General features: G+C 42.7%; 1 pseudogene; it reads left to right on the top strand.

Moving 5' to 3' along the window:
• Positions 1-412: 412 nt before the first annotated feature.
• On the top strand, positions 413-3,383 carry LOC109902354 (guanine nucleotide-binding protein G(I)/G(S)/G(O) subunit gamma-7-like; annotated as a pseudogene).
• Positions 3,384-14,562: the final 11,179 nt, after the last annotated feature.

The following is a 14,562-nucleotide window of genomic DNA, read 5'->3' as shown; positions in this document are numbered from 1 at the left end:
TGATATGTTACGAATTACAGTTTGTATGATTATGTATGAATTGCAAATTTGCAATACATACCATATGTCATGAATTCCACTTTGTTGTGTCTAACATTAGCTAGGTGACACCTAACTAAGACGTTCGGTGCAGCATTTCTCAAGTGAAATTTTTGGCATGAAAACAATTAGTCTCTCATTGAACGACAACAAACACTTCATTGAAGAATCCCTACTGTTGACCAGTCACCGACGAAGGGGCATAGACTTCTGCTACCGACTTTGCCTCCAGAATGTTTTGTGTGTGCATGAACAGCCACAAAAATCCTTTCCCAAGCCTATCAAGTGGCGCAGTGGTCTAAGACACTGCATCGCAGTGCTGGAGGCTCAATCCTGGGCTGTGTCGCAGCCGGCCGCAACCCGAGAGACCCATGAGGCGGCACACAATTGGCCCAGCGTCATCTGGGTTAAGGGAGGGTTTGGCCGGCCGAGACGTCCTTGTCCCATCGCACTCTAGTGACTCCTTGTGTTGGGCCGGACGCACGCACGCTGACTGCGGTCGCCAGACACATTGGTGCGGCTGGCTTCCGGGTTAGGCGAGCAGTGTGTCAGGAAGCAGTGCGACTTGGCAGGGTCGTGTTTCCGAGGACGCATGGCTCTCGAACTTCGCCTCTCCCGAGTCTGTACGAGAGTTGCAGCAAGGGGACAAGACTGTAACTACTGATTGGGGAGTAAAAAAGGGGTCAAATAAAGCAATAATAATTTGAACAAAATAAAAAATGAATCAAAATTAACAAAAACGTCAAAAGATGTCATCATAATATATGCACAAACTGTTTCGGGTTGGGAAGCATTTAGATGCTTTTAGGGTTAGAGGAATGGTTTGTTAACATGCTAAGTAGTTGCAAAGTAGCAAGTTGTTGCAAAGTGGTGTGGAATGTGATTTGAAAACGCAATTTTTTGGGTTGATAGACATTCACGTTATACACCTACCATTCCTTCCCGACCAACCTCCCTCCTTTTAGATTTTGGCCAAATTATTTTTATTTGAATTATTAGAATTATTATTAAAATTATTATTTTGGGGGGGCCTAAGTAACCTTCTGTCTTGTGTAACCATACCAAAAGTACCATTTTATACTAATTGGAGGGTCACAAATGTATGTTTACTATGTTACTTCTAGTCTTTGAGGCCAGGCTGGCCTGAGGACAACTTGTTACCCGGAGCAACAGTGTTAGCCTACATAAAGAGTTTATTGTGAGCATGCGCTAAAGGGCTAACAGCTAAGTGCTAACAGTGGTTTGTTTGGGTTTTGAAGTAGCCTCAAAGCTCACGTTACAGTCCAGAGAATGGCTTATTCATGGGACAAACAGTCACTGGCCTGTTGATGACAATAACAACTCCACCACACTTCAAGTCAGCCATGTAAAATGACACTGTTGTTTTCACACGATATTTTGAATTGATGTGAATGAGATATGGGATTGCAGTAGAAGATAAGTGGCTTGTGATGTTTCTTTTTATGTCATTATAAAGGTCCTTGAGTGACTTGACACATGAGAGGGTATGACATAGTTTTAGGCCTATACTGATTACATTATATTTATATGATGTATCATTACATTCTGGGGCTCCCAAGTGGCGCAGCTGTCTAAGGCACTGCATTTCAGTGTTAGTGACATTACCACAGACGCTGGTTAAAATCCAGCTGGTATCACAACTGGCCGGGATTGGGAGTTCCACCATTTAACAATGGTGTTAACCCCTCTCTCTCTCTCTCTCTCCATCTTTCTCTCTCTCGTTGGCTCCCTCAGTGGTTCTTTCTCTAAGCGCTGTGTGAACCGATGGCAGAGAATAATGTCGACCAATAACATCTCCCAGGCCAGGAAGCTGGTGGAGCAGCTCCGCATCGAGGCGGGGATCGAACGCACCAAGGCAGGTTTGGAATCATATTTAGGGCCCAGAGTTTTTTCCAGGGCCTGAGGTTTTTCCGTGGTTAGGTCACATGGCCTCTCACTCTCTCGCTCCCTCTTCCCCCTCAGGTATCTAAGGCAGCAGCAGAAATGATGAACTACTGCGAGAAGCACGCACACAGAGATCCTCTGCTAGTGGGTTTGCCCACCTCTGGAAACCCCCTTCAAGGACCAGAAGCCCTGCATCATCCTATAGCTCCGCCCCCACCCCATCCCTGGCCTGTCAATCACTACCTTTGACCTCAAGACACTGTGGGATGCTCCGTGAAACCCTGACCTCAGAGACTTTGAAGGATAGAGAGGTGATGCTGTGTACAATACACATACAGTACATATATAGTCCTGATTGTGAGCTGAATAGGTGAAAATCAAATGAATGTGAATCATTGGTGCAGCAGATGGTTTGGCAGAAAAAGCGATGTTGGGGACACATTGGAAAACAGGAACATTACCGGATGATACTGCAAGAGGAGCGGTGAAACACATAATTGGCAGATACAAATGGAGGAAAGCACAAGGCTTTGTGATCATCCAAACACATTTTCTGTCATTCTGGATGTAACATTGTCTGGCTAGAGAGAAAACCCAGCTAGCACATTTGGTTCCATTAAAGTTTTGTTGACGCTGAGAACAGAATGTATGTTTTAAAATAACATTCTTAAATGTGGCTAATGTTCTCTTGTTGTTTTTATGGAAAGTTTTCTTAATGTTCTGAGAACATGGATTTAAATAGAATCATGAGGAAACCTGCAGAAAGCCGTATGCTTAAGTGTTGAGATTCCCACAGAAGAACGTTGTTTCTTAACTTTCTTTGAACAATTTAAGAACATTACTTTAAATCAGGGTTCCCCAACTGGCAGCCCAAGGCCCAAATTTGGCCCGTGGGTGGTTTTATTTGGCCCCCCAAGTACATGTATATTCTAAATCTCAATTTTTTTTCCTGAATCAGAAGTCATTATGTTAACTATCCGTCCTAATGCCAATATGAATGTAACAGTGTTTGTTTTTTCATCATTTGTCCTGCCTTCCCTCTTATTTTGGGGTACAAATAATGACACCCTATTTGGCAGATGTATTTTCCTCAAAACGCTTTCTTCCCCAATGCTTCCAATGATCATTGTGTCTAATCCTTAAAGGCCTCTGTAAAGCCTTTGGTCCTTTATCTGGGAATTAATGTTTCTTCGTGCCAATGTTAATGCCATTTACTGTACAATTATTCTTCCAGATCATCAATCATTAGGTTTGGTTATTAATGGTGACAATTCTGTTCATCTTTTTTTATTATTATTATTCGCTTTGGTGCAAAAATGTTTTTGACCAAGGAAAACACAAAACCATACATTCACTTTTTCAAACTTAATCAGTGTTTCATCAAGAAATGCACGTTTCACGTTGCAGTACATGTTTATATAAAGGTATTGCCTTTCACAGTGCAATGATTCTCTTCTCTTTTGTTGAAGTTCATTTGATTATTACTCAAATCAAATCAAAGTATATTTGTCACCTGCGCCGAATACGCCAGGTGTAGACCTCACAGTGAAATGCTTACTTACAGGCTCTAACCAATAGTGCAAAAAAGGTATTAGGTGAACAATAGGTAAGTAAAGAAATAAAAACAACAGTGAAAAAGACAGTGAAAAATAACAGCAGTGAGGCTATAAACAGCAGCGAGGCTATAAAAGTAGCGAGGCTACATACAGACACCGGTTAGTCGGGCTGATTGAGGTAGTATGTACATGTGGGCATGGTTAAAGTGACTATACATATATGATGAACAGAGAGTAGCAGTAGCGTAAAAAGGGTTGGTGGGTGGCGGGACACAATGCAGATAGCCCGGTTAGCTAATGTGCAGGAGCACTGGTTGGTCGGGCCAATTGAGGTAGTATATACATGAATGTATAGTTAAAGTAACTATGCATATATGATAAGCAGAGAGTAGCAGTAATGTAAAAGAGGGGTTGGGGGGTGGGGGTTGGTCTCCTCTTTATGACGAACGTGACATAGTGGCTGCTTTACAAGTGTTACCAGTTTGTAGTTCTGTACTAAGAGTTTTGAAAAATCACCACTTACTTGTGAAAATAGTACCAAAGAGATAACATAAAAACCGGAGGTTTTATAAAAACACACAATGCAGATAGTCCAAGTAGCCATTTCATTACCTGGAGTCTTATGGCTTGAGAGTAAAAACTGTTGAGAAGCCTTTTTGTCCTAGACTTGGCACTCCGGTACTGCTTGCCATGCGGTAGTAGAGAGAACAGTCTATGACTGGGGTGGCTGAGGTCTTTGACAATTTTAAGGGCCTTCCTTTGACACCGCCTGGTGTAGAGGTCCTGGATGGCGGGCAGCTTTGCCCTAGTGATGTACTGGGCAGTACGCACTACCCTCTGTAGTGCCTTGCCGTCGGAGGCCGAGCAATTGCCGTACCAGGAAGTGATGCAACCAGTCAGGCAGGATGCTCTCGATGTTGCAGCTGTAGAACCTTTTGAGGATCTCAGGACCCATGACAAATCTTTTTAGTTTCCTGAGGGGGAATAGGCTTTGTCGTGCCCTCTTTACGACTGTCTTGGTGTGTTTGGACCATTCTAGTTTGTTGTTGATGTTGACACCAAGGAACTTGAAGCTCTCAACCTGCTCCACTACAGCCCCGTCGATGAGAATGGGGGCGTGCTCGGTCCTCCTTTTCCTGTAGTCCACAATCATCTCCTTAGTCTTGGATAGGTTGTTATTCTGGCACCACCCACCACTCTGACCTCCTCCCTATAGGCTGTCGTTTTAGTCGTTTTTAATTGACTGCTCTTAATAGTTGATGATCACTTAAACGTTTAGACTGGTTTGTCTAATACAGATTGAGATCTACATACAGTTTTTCCACAACCCTTAGTACAAAACTGGTCACACTTGTAACGCAGCCAGTCTTTCATTCAAAAACCTGTCACTGTGCATTCATTTGGATTGTAAACCTCTCACCACACAACCATTTCCATTTCAAAATATAAGTTTATTGTGAAATGTAATGAGATCATTGGTTTAATCACCAAAACATGACGTCTTTTCAATTTAGTCGTGTTAACGACCAGTTAATTCAATAGCAAACAATGCAAGATACGTGTTTCAAATCGCCCTGAGAAGTGCTGAAAGTAATATGCTACAGTACTGTAAATTGCAGTAGACTACAGTTTTCACATTATGCAGTACACTTACATTATCCAACAAAATTGACAGAAAATCTATCATTTCCATAATATATATCCAATGTTGAAGATTATACAATCATTCATGCAAAAAAACTGGACATTTTTCAGAGATAATTGAAACATAGGTATACTGTCTGTAATCAAATGTATGAAGTGACATTATAACATGTTTAGCACGCATTCATTTGCATCAAGCCTGTCTTGAGCATTTGGCCATAAATTCTCATCCACATAACAGTGAATTTCCTCATTGTTCATGCATTGCGGGAAAAATCTTTTGGCACGGCGAATCCAAGCTTGACATTGGTCTGCATTGATTTCGTCACATGCCTCATCCATGGCCAGAAGGAGGGTGGCACACTCATGGGGACAGCGATCCTACACCTTCCACCTCCATGCTGAAACAAATACCTCAAAAGGCTTGAGGAAAGGAGATAATGGGGCAGGTATGCAGTGCATTTGGAAAGTATTCAGACCCTTTCACTTCTTCCACATTTTGTGACGTTAAAGGCTTCTTTTAAAATTTATGAAATTGTTTTTTCCCCTCATCAATTTACACTCAATACCCCATAATGACAAAGCAAAAACAGGTTTTTAGAACTGTTTGTAAAAAAAGTATTCAGACCCTTTACTCAGTACTTTGTTGAAACACCTTTGGCAGTGATTACAGCCTTGAGTATGACGCTACAAGCTTGGCACACATATATTTGGGGAGTTTCTCCCATTCTTCTCTGCAGATCCTCTCAAGCTCTGTCAGGTTGGATGGGGAGCATCGCTGCACAGGTATTTTCAGGTCTCTCCAGAGATGTGGACTGGAAGACTCATCAGGATCGAGGGAAAGATGAACGGAGCAAAGTACAGAGAGACCCTTGATGAAAACCTGCTCCAGAGTACTCAGGACCTCAGACTATGCCGAAGGTTCACCTTTCAACAGGACAACAACCCTATGCACACAGCCACCACCATGCTTTGCCGTAGGGATGGTATTGGCCAGGTGATGAGCAGTGCCTGGTTTCCTCCAGACGTGACACTAAGGCATTCAAGCCAAAGAGTTCAGTCTTGATTTCTTCAGACTAGAGAATCTTGTTTCTCATGGTCTGAGAGTCCTTTGGGTGTCTTTTGGTAAACTCCAAGCAGGCTGTCCTGTGCCTTTGGCTTCTGTCTCGCCACTCTACCATAAAGGCCTGATTGGTGGAGTGCTGCATAGATGGTTGTCCTTCTGGAAGGTTCTCCCATCTCCACAGAGGAACTCTGGAGCTCTGTCAGAGTGACCATGGGGTTCTTGGTCATCTTCCTGACCAAGGCCCTTCTCCCCCGATTGCTTAGTTTGGCTGGGCGGCCAGCTCTAGGAAGAGTCTTGGTGATGGATGGATGCCACTGTGTTCTTTGGGACCTTCAATGCTGCAGCTCTACGGACAATTCCTTCTACCTCTTTGTTTTTGCTCTGACATCACTGTCAACTGTGAGACCTTATATAGACAGGTGTGTGCCTTTCCAAATCATGTCCAATCAGTTGAATTTACCACAGGTGGACTTCAAAAGCACCAGATAAATGTGTTTCATAGATACACGGTGCCTCTTCAAAAGGCAGGCTATTGTTGGTCGGTTGATGGATGACACATTGGCAAAGGTATCATCGTTCTCATCGGCCTGCTTTTTTTCTAAGGTTGAACACAGTATACTGTCAATAGATCATACGGTAAGAATACTAACGTTTAATAAATGTACATGCATTACAATATGTCATTTACTGTAAATGTAATGGTAAAGCATATCCTGTAGACTTCTTGGCAAAATGTTCTCATGATCGAATTGAGAGTTGATCTTTTCAGATTGGGTTGAACTCATCTGACAGCCTCTGCCATGGTAATATAGTATCACCCTCCTTCAGGACATGAATACCGGGTGCAATGAAATCAGGTGCATGAACAACATATTTACTGTGACTTCGATGAGAACCTACAGTATGGCCAAATGCTCAAGACAGGTTTGATGCAAACTAGTGACGACTTAACATGATGTTTCTTTCCTTTCTTTCACTTGATTATATTGTGAAATATGTCTTCAGCGACCACACCTTCTGATAACACGTGGAATAGAAATGATTGAAGTTAGATGTTCAGTCCATTTGAATGGGTAGTGCGAGTGTATTACCTAATGTGAAAATAGTGTGGTGTACGGTAGTTTTACAGCGCTTTAGGATACTACATTCAAAGGGCAATTTTGAAACGTGAATCTTACATTTTTTTGCTATTGGATTAAGTGGTTGTTAAAATATCAAAATTGAGAAGATGTCATTATGTTCTGTTTCAGCGATTAAACCAAAGTACTCATATTTCACAGTAAACTTATATTTTGGATCAATGGTTGTGTGGTGAAAGATGTCTAGAAACAAAATGTATGCACAATGACAGGTATGAATGTAAGTGTGTCACGCCCTGACCTCAGTTATCTTTGTTTTCTTTATTATTTGGTTAGGTCTGGGTGTGACAAGGGTGGTTTGTTTAGTTTTTGTATTGTCTAGGGGTTTTTGTATGTCTAGGGGTTTTTGTATGTCTAGGGGGTTTTGTAGTCTAGGTGTTTATATGTCTATGGTTGCCTGGATTGGTTCTCAATCAGAGGCAGCTGTTTATCGTTGTCTCTGATTGGGAACCATATTTAGGTAGCCATATTCCTTGGGTATTTTGTGGGTTGTTATTCTATATTTAGTTGCCTGTTCTGCACTAGCCATATTGCTTCACGGTTCGTTTTGTTGTTTTGTTCAGTGTTCGTTCTTCTATGAAATAAGTATGTTCGCTTACAACGCTGCGCCTTGGTCTCCTCTTTATGACGACCGTGACATAGTGGCTGCTTTACAAGTGTTACCAGTTTGCAGTTTTGTACTAAGAGTTTTGAAAATTCACCACATACTTGTGAAAATGGTACCAAAGAGATCAAAATTGTAACATGATGCCACTGTATGATTGGAGTTTCAGGAGGTTTTGTTGCAGGTACTGTACTGTATTGAAACGCTAAGGGAGCTAGTAAACCCGAGATCCACTATGTCTTACTGAATAGTTCTTAGTATGGCTCTTTAAGTTTACTCAATAACCAGCAACTTACTGTACTATTCATTGTACAGTTTCACGAGATCACCATGAATAGTGCGGTCAGCTGCAGGAGAAAGGAGGGCAATACATTTTGGGGGCATGACCTGCGTGAGGCTAATTTAGAGATCTTATTTTAGCCCAGAAACTGTACAACTAGTACAATTGAGAGTCAACAGATGTGACTGCCCATTATGCAACTGGCATGTGATTGCTTTAGTCACTTGAGTGTCACATGAGGGTTGACTGGTAAATGCCCACGCAGTCGGCACAGTATGAATGTGTGTGTGTGTTGTAATTAGTACACCAAAGAATGTTAGGGATCATAAAGATTCAGCGAAAGCCTTGGGGTGGGCGTGTTGTTTAAGCGATTGGCAAAAAAAAAGAAACACATTATTTACCCCCAATATAGCTATTTATCTTGGGTTAAAAATAGAGGAAAAGGAATGAAATACAGAAGAGTTGTACAATAGAAGGCTTTGGCTGTGTGGCCTAGAGAAACAACGGGGCTATTTGATTGAGGCCCCGTGCCCATAGCACAATCAAAGCTCTTTATTGGTGACTAAGTCTTAGGATAAATCACAAGAGTCAGACTCAAGAAAAGGACGGCTGGCTCACTGCTCCTGTCATGACACCACAAAGGCTGTTTGGACAACATGAAAATTCAAAGTGAAATGAACAGGCTTGTCTTTGTATCGGCTCTCTGTGTCTCCGTCACCCTGGCTGTGTCCCAAATGGCACCCGATTCCCTATATATATATTCCCTATGTAGTGCACTACGTTTGTGTGTCTGATCAACAGAGGTGCACTATAGGGATCCATTTGGGACACAGCCTCTGTCACGTTGGTGCCAAATACTGCTGTTGTGGCGTCTACTCCCATGTCAGCCTGACTTGAAACCAGCCGCAAAAAAACAACCAGTAAGGGGTCAGGTTAGACAGAGCGAGAGAGAGATGCACACATACCCACACACTGTTGAATACGTTTAGTAAGATGTTTACATATGAAGTGTCACCAGAAATGAAAGACAGCTGAATGTGAAGTTTGATATTATTTAGAATGATATGGCAAGATTTTGTTAATTGATGGCTGTTGTTCAAATACATAAAAAATACAAACTAATCATCAGCTAAATGAAACTGAGAGTCATTCCTAAGTCGCTCGTAAGTCACTCCAAATAAATTCTTAATGACCTTTTTAAACCTCTTAGGTACTGACTCAAAATTGAGAATGTCAAACAATCAGAGGGAGGGAGTAGAGGTTGATCAATAATTGCCTTTAGACATCTGTGGCCTGTTGTCAAATTGACACTAATGATTGTTGACATACATGTACTTAGAGATCCCGCACACTCATCCTATTTTTGAATTAAAACTAACCTTTGAATGACCAAAACATCACCCATAATATTGTTACGCTATTAAAATGTTCAGAATGGAAGATATGTTACCTTTTTCTCTCACCATGAAGATGGCGCTGGAGAAGATCGCTGCCATTTTTATGGGCTCTTAACCAACCGTGCTATTTTGTTTGTTTTTTCGCGAAGACCAGCATCCCGGAGTCTCCTCTTCACTCTTGACGTTGAATAAAGCTTCCAGTTGAGGACTTGTGAGGTGTCTGTTTCTGAAACTAGACACTCCAATGTACTTATCCTCTTGCTCAGTTGTGCACCGGGGCCTCCCGCTCCTCTTTCTATTCTGGTTAGGGCCAGTTTGTGCTGTTCTGTGAAGAGAGTAGTACACAGCGCTGTACGAGATCTTCAGTTTCTTGGCAATTTCTCGCATGGAATAGCCTTCATTTCTCAGAACAAGAATAGACTGACGAGTTTCAGAAGAAAGGTCTTTGTTTCTGGCCATTTTGAGCCTGTAATCGAACCCACAAATGCTGACACTCCAGATACTCAACTAGTCTAAAGAAGGCCAGTTGAATTGATTCTTTAATCAGAACAACAGTTTTCAGTTGTGCTAACAGAATAGCAAAATGGTTTTCTAATGATCAATTGGCCTTTTAAAATGACCAACTTGGATTAGCTAACACAACGTGCCATTGGAACACAGGAGTGATGGTTGCTGATAATGGGCCTCTGTACGCCTATGTAGATATTCCCCCAAAAATCGACCGTTTCCAGCTACAATAGTCATTTACAACATTAACAATGTCTACACTGTATTTCTGATACATTTTATGTTATTTTAATGGACAAAAATGTGATTTTCTTTGAAAAAACAAGGACATTTCTAAGTGACCCCAAATTTTTGAACGGTAGTGTATATCCTACTAACGGGACTGTATGTAATGTTTCACTGTATCTTATGTTTCACATAGTCGTGGCTGAACGACGACATGAATAACATACAGCTGGCGGGATATACACCATATCGGCAGGATAGAACAGCAGCCTCTGGTAAGACAAGAAGTGGCGGTCTATGTATATTTGTAAACAACAGCTGGATTGCACAATATCTAAGGAAGTCTAAATATTTCACATAGAGTAGGTAGAGTATCTCATGATAAGCTGTAGACCACACTATCTACCTAGAGAGTTTTCATCTATATTTTTCGTAGCTGTCTACATACCACCAGAGACCGATGCTGGCACTAAGACCGCACTCAATGAGCTGTATACCGCCATAAGCAAACAGGAAAACGCTCATCCAGAGATGGCGCTCCTAGTGGCCGGGGACTTTAATGCAGGGAAACTTAAATCCGTTCCATCTTATTTCCACCAGCATGTTAAATGCAAACACACAGAGATGCATACAAAGCTCTCCCTCACCCTCCATTTGGCAAATCTGACCATAATTCTATCCTCCTGATTCCTGCTTACAAAAGCACCAGTGACTCGGTCAATAAAAAAGTGGTCAGATGAAGCACATGTTAAGCTACAGGACTGTTTTGCTATCACAGACTGGAATATGTTCCGGGATTCTTCCGATGGCATTGAGGAGTACACCACATCAGTCACTGGTTTCATCAATAAATAAATAGATGACATCGTCCCCACAGTGACTGTACGTACATACCCCAACCAGAAGCCATGGATTACAGGCAACATCCACACTGAGCTAAAGGGTAGAGCTGCCACTTTCAAGGAGCGGGACATTAACCCGGAAGCTTATAAGAAATCCCCCTATGCAAATCATCAAATAGGCAGTGTCAATACAGGATTAAGATTGAATCGTACTACTTCGGCTCCAATGCTCATCGGATATGGCAGGGCTTGCAAACTATTACAGACTACAAAGGAAAGCACAGCCGAGAGCTGCCCAGTGACATGAGCCTACCAGACGAGCTAAATTACTTCTATGCTCGCTTCGAGCCTAGTAACACTGAAACATGCATGAGAGCATCAACTGTTCCAGACGACTGTGTGATCACGATCTCCGCAGCCGATGTGAGTAAGACCTTTAAACAGGTCAACATTCACTGTTGACCAAGGCCGCAGGACCTGGAATACGCATGTGCTGACCAACTGGCAAGTGTCTTCACTGACATTTTTAATCTCTCCCTGTCTGAGCCTGTAATACCAACATGTTTCAAGCAGATCACCATAGTCCCTGTGCCTAAAAACACTAAAGTAACCTGCCTAAATGACTACCGACCCGTAGCACTCACATCTGTAGCCATGAAGTGCTTTGAAAGGCTGGTCATGGCTCACATCAACACCATTATCCCAGAAACCCTAGACCCACCTCAATTTGCATACGTCCCAACAGATCCACAGATAATGCAATCTGTATTGCACTCCAGACTGCCCTTTCATACCTGAACACCTATATAAGAATGTTATTCATTGACTCCAGTTCAGCGTTCAACATCATAGTGCCCTCAAAGCTCATTACTACGCTAAGGACCCTGGGACTAAACACCTCCCTCTGCAACTGGATCCTGGACTTCCTGACGGGCCACCCCCAGGTGGTGAGGGTAAGTAACAACACATCCACCACGCTGATTCTCAACACGGGGCCCCTCAGGGGTGTGTGCTCAGTCCCCTCCTGTACTCCCTGTTCACTCATGACTGCACAGCCAGGCATGACTCCACAGCCAGGCATGACTCCAAAAAAGTGCACAACTGGTTGTGCACTTTTTAGTGAAACTTTTCAAAGTTTGTCATTTTTGTGTGCCTGAAATGTTCAATTGATGCAGATTTGAATTTAATAACTATGACTTACAGTATGTTGGGTCTGTCTTCACAGGCTTCACAGCATGATGTATATAGACCCTGGATTGCTGATGCTATGTATTGGCCAATAAGAGGCTTTGAAGACACCGGTCGGCCATATTGGCACTCCCCAGAAGAAGCAGTCCTCCGGACAATCACATGACACCCCAGAGGTTGCCTTGTCAACCTTAAAGCGCACAACAGTCGACAGCGTATGTAAAGCACCCCTAAAATAGTCCAAAATGGGGGAAACTGTAAAAGAAAGAGGCTCCTTGTCTCTGACTCAGACTGACCATGCACACAGCATTTTAGGGTTTACCTCGGGGCAAGAATACCTCCAACTATTGAGGCCCACTCAGCCTGTAAGCAACACCCTCTGCAAGGATAAAGGAGCAGTGTCTCTTGGTTAACTTAAATAAAATAAATAAAGATCTTTAGTTGTCACATACAAACCTGTAGGTCTATGAGTGGAAAAGGCTTGTCAAATCAAATCAAAGTGTTTTTGTCACGTGCGCCGAATACAACAGGTTAATGCTTCCTTAAGGCTCTAACCAATAGTGCGGAGAAAAAAATTATGTGTGTGTGTGTGTGTGTGTGTGTGTGTAGGTAAGTAAAGAAATAAAACAACAGTAAAAAGTAAGAGTAGCAAGGCTATATACAGACACCGGTTAGTCGGGCTGATTGAGGTAGTATGTACATGTGGGTATGGTTAAAGTGACTATACATATATGATGAACAGAGAGTAGCAGTAGCGTAAAAAGAGGGGTTGGTGGGTGGTGGGACACAATGCAGATAGCCCGGTTAGCCAACGTGCGGGAGCACTGGTTGGTCGGGCCAAATGAGGTAGTATGTACATGAATGTATAGTTAAAGTGAATATGCATACAGTGGGGCAAAAAAGTACTTAGTCAGCTACTAATTGTGCAAGTTCTCCCACTTAAAAAGATGAGAGAGGCCTGTAATTTTTATCATAGGTACACTTCAACTATGACAGACAAAATTAGAAAAAAAATCCAGAAAGATTTATTTGCAAATTATGGTGGAAAATAAGTATTTGGTCACTGTTGCTGGTATTTTGGGCCATTCCTCCATGCATATCCCCTCTAGAGCAGTGATGTTTTTGGGCTGTTGCAGGGCAACACGGACCTTCAACTCCCTCCAAAGATTTTCTATGGGGTTGAGATCTGGAGACTGGCTAGGCCACTCCAGGACCTTGAAATGCTTCTTACGAAGCCACTCCTTCGTTGCCCGGGCGGTGTGTTTGGGATCATTGTCATGCTGAAAGACCCAGCCATGTTTCATCTTCAATGCCCTTGCTGATGGAAGGAGGTTTTCACTCAAAATCTCACGATACATGCCCCATTCATTCTTTCCTTTACACGGATCAGTCGTCCTGGTCCCTTTGCAGAAAAACAGCCCCAAAGCATGATGTTTTCACCCCCATGCTTCACAGTAGGTATGGTGTTCTTTGGATGCAACTCAGCATTCTTTGTCCTCCAAACACGACGAGTTTAGTTTTTACCAATTTTTACTATTTTGGTTTCATCTGACCATATGATATTCTCCCAATCTTCTTCTGGATCATCCAAATGCTCTCTAGCAAACTTCAGACGGGCCTGGACATGTACTGGCTTAAGCAGGGGGACACGTCTGGCACTGCAGGATTTGAGTCCCTGGCGGCGTAGTGTGTTACTGATGGTAGGCTTTGTTACTTTTGTCCCAGCTCTTTCCCGGTCACTCACTAGGTCCCCCCGTGTGGTTCTGGGATTTTTGCTCACTGTTCTTGTGATCATTTTGACCCCACGGGGTGAGAACTTGCATGGAGCCACAGATCGAGGGAGGTTATCAGTGGTCTTGTATGTCTTCCATTTCCTAAGAATTGCTCCCACAGTTGATTTCTTCATACCACGCTGCTTACCTATTGCAGATTCAGTCTTCCCAGCCTGGTGCAGGTCTACAATTTTGTTTCTGGTGTCCTTTGACGGCTCGTTGGTCTTGGCCATAGTGGAGTTTGGAGTGTGACTGTTTGAGGTTGTGGACAGGTGTCTTTTATACTGATAACAAGTTCAAACAGGTGCCATTAATACAGGTAACGAGTGGAGGACAGAGGAGCCTCTTACAGGTCTGTGAGAGCCAGAAATCTTGCTTGTTTGTAGGTGACCAAATAC

The sequence above is a fragment of the Oncorhynchus kisutch genome, linkage group LG13 (assembly GCF_002021735.2).
Source record: "Oncorhynchus kisutch isolate 150728-3 linkage group LG13, Okis_V2, whole genome shotgun sequence".
NCBI lineage: Eukaryota > Metazoa > Chordata > Actinopteri > Salmoniformes > Salmonidae > Oncorhynchus > Oncorhynchus kisutch.
The sequence above is the reverse complement of the archived record's forward strand: the minus strand, read 5'-3'. Positions and strand labels throughout refer to the sequence as shown.